This window comes from Serinus canaria, chromosome 19, assembly GCF_022539315.1.
Source record: "Serinus canaria isolate serCan28SL12 chromosome 19, serCan2020, whole genome shotgun sequence".
Taxonomy (NCBI): Eukaryota; Metazoa; Chordata; class Aves; order Passeriformes; family Fringillidae; genus Serinus; species Serinus canaria.
Window position 1 is genome coordinate 438,377 of NC_066332.1, and position 6,753 is coordinate 445,129.

Genomic DNA, 6,753 nt, shown 5'->3' on the forward strand with positions numbered 1-6,753 from the left:
GTTACTCCTGTGAGTAGCAGTGGAGGTTACTAATGTAGCAGTTGCCTAATGGATCTCCCTGTTTGTACCCAGAGCGCCTGAGGCTGCTGCTGTCAGCTTTGCCTGTGCTGGCCCTTGGCTTCTGGCTTGCTCTTGTTCATTTTATACAGCAGTAAACAAGACGGGGCTGTGCAAACCCTGTACACCACACAGGCACTCATCAGGGTTATTTCATAGACAACATAAGAAACAGGGGACTGAAATTTAGGGGAAGACTTTCAAATAGTTGCCCAAATTACCTTGGCTTTATTTCCATCTACTTGCAAAGCAGGCAAAACTGTTTTGACAGCCTCAAAATTCTAACATTTCAAGTATTTTGGGGTGCTTATTCAAGTAATAATTAGCATCTACCCAAAAAATTAAATCTGGTTCAGGGGGATTAATGAATTTTCCTGAGATTGTTAGGACACTGGTATTTTATTCTCCTTTTGCAGCTGGCCTTCCTTATTATGTCATTGCTTGATACTAGAGTGGAAAAGAAGTCCCAGCTGCCAGCACAGCTGAATGGTGAGGAGTCTCAGAGCCCATTTTTCTTGATAATTTCCTTAATTGCCACCATGTACCTTGATAATAGCAAACATGGACCCTGCACCTCAGTGGGGACAGGCAGATCCGAATTGCACAGCTCCTTCTGATCTCAACTTCAGTTTTTCCCTCAGAATATTCCTAAAGGTAGTCTGTCTCTGCAGCTTGCACAGCTCTGCTGCAGCGTGAGCCAGGCTTCTTCAGGGGAGTTTTTGCCATCTGGGGTGGCACACACAGCAATAGCTACTACAGCTGAGATTATGATTCCAAACGTTCCATCAGCCCTTGCCACACGCTTCCTGCTAAACACGGAAACTGGATTCATTGATAATTCATATGTTGCCTCTGAATGAAAGTTGTCATTAATATTCTGCGCGTGTACATATTTGTGTAGCAAGGCACCTGCAGTGACTGTACCACTGCAGCCAGCTCATGTACACGTTTCACGTCCGTCGCGGTGCCTGACCTACAAAAGATGTGAGCTGTTAGAGCCACAGAGCTCTGGAAGGGAAAGAGTTGCATGGAAATGCCTCCACAGATTTGAACTGAAAGATCAGTGCAGTTTTAGGTTGGGACTGAATTCCAGTGACACAAATACTGTCATTACAAGGTGTCCTAAGCACATACCAAAGGAAATTGACTTGTAGCTATGTCTTGCAATTCAATTTAATGAGTCAATGGGCATGTCTACCTGTGTCATTAACCCTGTCGCTGGGATAAATCACAAGAAATGAGCTTTTTTTTTCTTCTTTTTGTTCACTAGGGAATAGTGACTTCTCTGGGGCTCAAGCAAGACTCTAGAACTGCAAGTTTCCACTGTATTGTTCTTATAGATGCAAAGGTTTTAGAAATCCCACTCCCAGTACTCATGTGGCCTTTCCTCTACATTATAAACATAAGGAAGAGAGCAATCTGTAAGTGTGTCTCACTCTACGTGACATTCTCAATAGCATTAAAAAGAAGATAAACAAATCCTGCCTCTGAGGTTCCTGTGCAAAGTCCTCCCTTGTTGCAGTGAAATTTTTCACTGAAGTAAGCCCCTTTTTTAATTTAGTATGAAGGAAATGAAAATTAAATTTTCAGCAAGTGTTCCTTGCTGAAAATGTTCCTTCCTTTATTGCTAAAAGTGGGCATGCCTGTTTTCATTCCATTTTGTGTCTCACCTGGACTGCTGATTGCATAGAGCTTATAAAGACTTTATGCTACTTTTGATGATGATGTGTTTCTGTATCTCAAGTCAATAGTCTTTGATAATCCAGTGCTATGCTGATGATACTGCTGTCACATGGTTTCTTCTTTAAAATCACGTGTTAGTTCTTTTCCTAGAGCCAAAGGGTGAAAGTCCAGGTACAAGTAGCATTTCAGCCACTATCAGTTCTGTTTCCACTGGTGTCCCCTGCCAGGCCCTTATCCAAACCTGAGTGCTCAGCCTGGATGTGCCACGTTCCCTGGCAGCCATGAGCCTGGCTCCTGTGCTAGTCCTGGGTTATCTGCTGGTTCCTCTGTGGTTTTGTGAGGCTGTAATTGGTGTCTGCTCAGCCTAATATTCACCTTCTCTGTCCCCATACAGTGAGTGGGATGTTAAAAATATCCTTTTTCTGAGAGACTGTGAAAGCAAGTGTTGACTATAATAACCTTGTTAAAGCTTTTAACATGGGAGATTTAATTGCAGGTATTTATTGTCAAAAAGATGTTTTCTGTTCCCAGAATTTTAAAATTTATGGGAATTATATTACTCAAGGATAAATATGCTTACTTAAAAACTTTTATTCAATAGTTTTAGTGAATTATTTCATAGATCTCCAACATGTTTTTCAGGGTTATAGTGAAGGCCAGTAGCATACACATTCCAGTTAAAAGGATGGTAAAGTAGTGCTATGATAATAAAACATCCACCTTTTAATCTAATTGGGACATGCACTTTTGCCTGCAAAAGCTGTACATAGTTCTTATATTAATGCTGCAGCTAAACATGCAGATCAGGTCATCATGGGCTCCTGTAGCTATCCAGGATAATTTGTGCTTTAGTACCTGATTTGTGTAGAAAACTGCTGCAAAGGTTTGTGCAGGTATTTGGGATGGGATGTATCGCTCCTGGCTCTCCCAGATGTGCTGCACAGCTGCAATTCAGCTGCAATTAGCAGTTTGATGGACTCTAGCCTTGCTGTACATCAGCATCCCTTGTCCACTCAAGCTTGCTCTTTAAATTCTGCTTTTATGGCACAAATCTGCTGTTCATGATACTGTAAAACATCGGAGAAGTGTGGCCTCTGCTCCATGGTGCAGCATTCTAAACGCAACTTTATGGGACAAATTATCATTATTTAGTCAATCCATGAATATTGGAAAAAGATGTTATTCATTATGTGATCCCTTTATATGTATGGGAAATGGGAAAAGTCCCGCAGGGGCTGTAGCTGGGGCTACAGAGGAATGATTGCTGGCACTGGTGTCGTGTCGCGGTGACCCAGCTTCTGTCCGTGCTCCGCAGGTGCGGCGGGGCCGGAGCCGGCCCGAGGTGCTGCGTGTCCCACGGGGTGATGGACTCTGCTGCTCAAGGTATGCAGGCGCTGCACCAGAGATTTGCAACTACAGGCTGAGGTATGCAGGGAGCGTGGTCAGTACCTGTAGGGAAGATGACTTTTAATCTTACATGTCTCCTAAACAACAGTATAATCCTGAGTGGAAACACTTCCTCGTACAGCAAAATTAATGCTCTTTTCCTAACGTACAATCTGTTTAGCTGACAAGCCTGCACCAGCTTTAATAAACTGACAGTATATCCCCCCCATTAAAAACAGCAACATTTTACAACAAATAGAGTTTTTCAGAAATGTAAATGCCATACTGGTGCTTTATTTTTTACATTTTAGAATATTTGTTATTACCAGAAAATGAAAATTGTTTATTAGATTAGACGCTCATGTTTCTCACCAACATCATGAATATCACTGGTCTAACAATAAGGCTGAGATGTCAAAATAGATGTGTGGTGAGAGCCCCATCAACTTCTAAAGAGCTAATCCAGGTTTCTTTCCAACAGGACAGAATATTGCAGCTTCCTTACAAGGAGGAGGTAGGTGGCTCAAATGCTGTATGATTCACAGCCGTAAGAATGCACCACCACTAACCCATGCATGGATACTCACACGCCCTGATCAAATTATATGTTTGACACATTCTTAAACTGAACCTTTCTGCAAGCAATTACACACGTTAGTGATGCTGTGATTCAGTGTGGTGCTGGCTGATGATGAAACACTGCAGGGCTGCACCTCATGGCACATGGCACCAGGAAACAGGAACCTTAGCTTGCCTTTTTACCACTGGCTTCCCTCTGGAGAACAGCTGTAATGAATATTATCTTAAATGGTTGTGAAAGGACAACTTCGAGACATCCCTTGTTGGAGTAGGTGTTTTCTAGTAAATGTATTGAAAATTGTAAATGGAAGAAAAAACCCTGAGATTTAAAACTTTTATCAGACAGCAAAGACACAGACACAGTGTGGGACAGAGCTGGCTGTGGCTCTGGGGGGCTGCAACCTCTGCCTGGGGAAGTGCAGCTTCAGGAGCTCCAAAGGACAGAGGCAGTGAAAGGGTTTCTTCAGTGGTACATGAACCAGAACACTGCTGCAGTCAACCCCTTCTGGGTGCAACTGTGAGTCCCAAGAGGGAGGGGAAGGGAAGGAAGAAGGAATATCTGTCCGCTTTTGGAAAAGTTACAAATTCTTAACACTGATACACTGTGATATCCTGTGCTTTGTCCTCTCAGGAACTCTGCTTCTTTGGGGCAAATAATTTAATGTCTCTTGAATACTTGTTAAAACATTTCCAATGCCAGCATTATTCATTCATGTTTATGAAGTCTGTTTATATTCGTGCTTCAGTAAATGTCACCATAAAAGTAATATTATCAAGTATTGGAAAAAATCTTTTCCCAAACCAGTGGTAAAGCTCTTGGTGACTGTGATGGAATTAATCATCTAACTGGTCTGCAATGTTTATAGAGAACAGTGGATATGTCTCCACACTCTGCTGGCTGAAAAGCTCTCTCAGACATTTGGTGTATTTTGTTATTTGTTCTAAGCATCATTTAGTACCCTCGGTGACCTAATTATGTTTATATATGTATAATTAGAAAAAAGATGCATTTTAGGATGTGGCATTTTTGGCCAGGTTAAAAAATGCACTTAATTAAAATTGATTCAGAAAGGATCAATTGTCCCTGACTCTCCACTGGATTTTCAAATAGGAAATTCTAAACAAATTTCATTAAACTAATGTGTATTACCTTAAAAATTGATAAAAGACTGAGTTTGGTGTTTTTAAGAGCTCTCTATGAAAAAGGGAATAGAACTTTACCTCAAGGTAAAAAATCAGCATCCAACCATGACATAAGAGTTTGCAGGCAAGACTTCCACTGGTGCCAGTTAGAGCTGCACTGTAAGGAGATTATAGTTATGTAATAAAATGTTTTAGTGAATAGTTTCATGGTTCAATAAATTTTCAGTGACTGGGAGAGACGTGGGGCAGAGTGGGCTCTGGACATGACAGGACATGATTTTCATAGTGTTTACCCTTTATGTTACACCAGCACTCCCTCTGATTTAGCCAGGAGTGATGCACAACTCTAACTAGGAACAAGATGTCAGACTTGAATTGTAAAAATTACAGTTGAGAATTTCAGTTTGTTCTTGTTTTAATCCGTGGTGTTATCCTTGGTTAGAAATGGTGTTAATAAATAATGACAATCTGTATTTGGAATTGAGAAGGATTTCTAATTGAGAATTATTTACTAATTCTTAAAAACATAGGAATGAACTCCTCTTTGCTTTATTTAGAGTCCCAGTAGATTTCCATTTGGCCTGGAGAGTTTTCTCTGTCCCCATTTTCAGGCTTCATTGCATTATCTGTATTCACTACTTTATCTCCTATGGCATCTTCTTCATTATTAAGCAGAGTCTGAGAAGGAGAGATTGGATTAGAACAATTTTGTCATCTTATGACACAAGACAATACAAAGTATCTCCAAACATTTTTGACATACTGATAAAGCAGATATTTTGATATGAACTCTGTCTGACACATCTGATCTGTACAGTCTTCCGATACGTTGAATTTGCAGAGCTACTCTGTGATTTTTCAAAAATCTACCAACCAACCAATTTTTCTCTTTTAAGGTCTGGTGGAGGGGGACGTAATGCAGCCAGGGATGCTGACCAGTCCGTAAAAACTGAGAACTGCCCAAATAAGGAGCTTGAGTTTGCAAAGTTGGTTTTTCCCATAGCAACATTTCCTAAGATCCTTTTTTCTCTAAATTCTTTTTTAGAATTAATCAGCCTGATGGTATATACAACACACCTGAAAGAAATACCCTTTGTTTTCTTTTAAGTTGACAATGTAACCATAGTTTAAAAAAAAAACAAAAACCAAACAAAAAAAAACCAAAAACCAAACAACCAGACACTGTTGGGAAGGGTGACTAATTGACAATGTGCCAGAATAATGGAGTTATGTAAGGCTGTTAGAAAGCAATTGAATTATGGTGAGACAGTAATAACTACAATGGGAGTCTGGACTGTAAAATTTTCAGCTGTAATACCTCAACAGACAGTTCTGAAAAATTTGCCTTTGTGCCACCTGCACATCTGTAGGAAGAGGTGTGTCCACGGCTGGTGAATGCCAGGGTAGGAGCTCAGTTCTAGAGCACTTGTGTGTGTAGATCACAGAGCTTCTGTCACAGAAGCAGGAAGAAATTAGGCTAAGAGTTACTGTAGTGGGTTGAAAGAAAATGTAAATTATTAGGAATAAAAATGGACTTGTTTGGGAAAAACTCCCATCTCCTATCTTGTCTGTCTGCTCAGGAGACCTTCACCTTTTATTTTCAGCTGAGCAGAGCTGGGCTCTGCCAGTGGAGCTTTTAGAAGCATTCTTTGAATGCAGAGAGATACCTGTAGGCAATTTCAGCAACACAGCTTTTATTTTAATTTTCTTGACAGAAAAAGACCAAGCACTGAAAAAGGTGGTGATTGCATTTTAATAACTAAGAAATCAAGTAAGTTTCAAAAGGCTAAGAACAAATTCTCTGGGGAAAATAAACCAAAAGCATTTCCACCTTCAGCCTGAGAGATCAGCCTTCAGAGTGTGTAACCTGCCAGGCTCTGGGTTCACCATTAGGTACTTTGTACA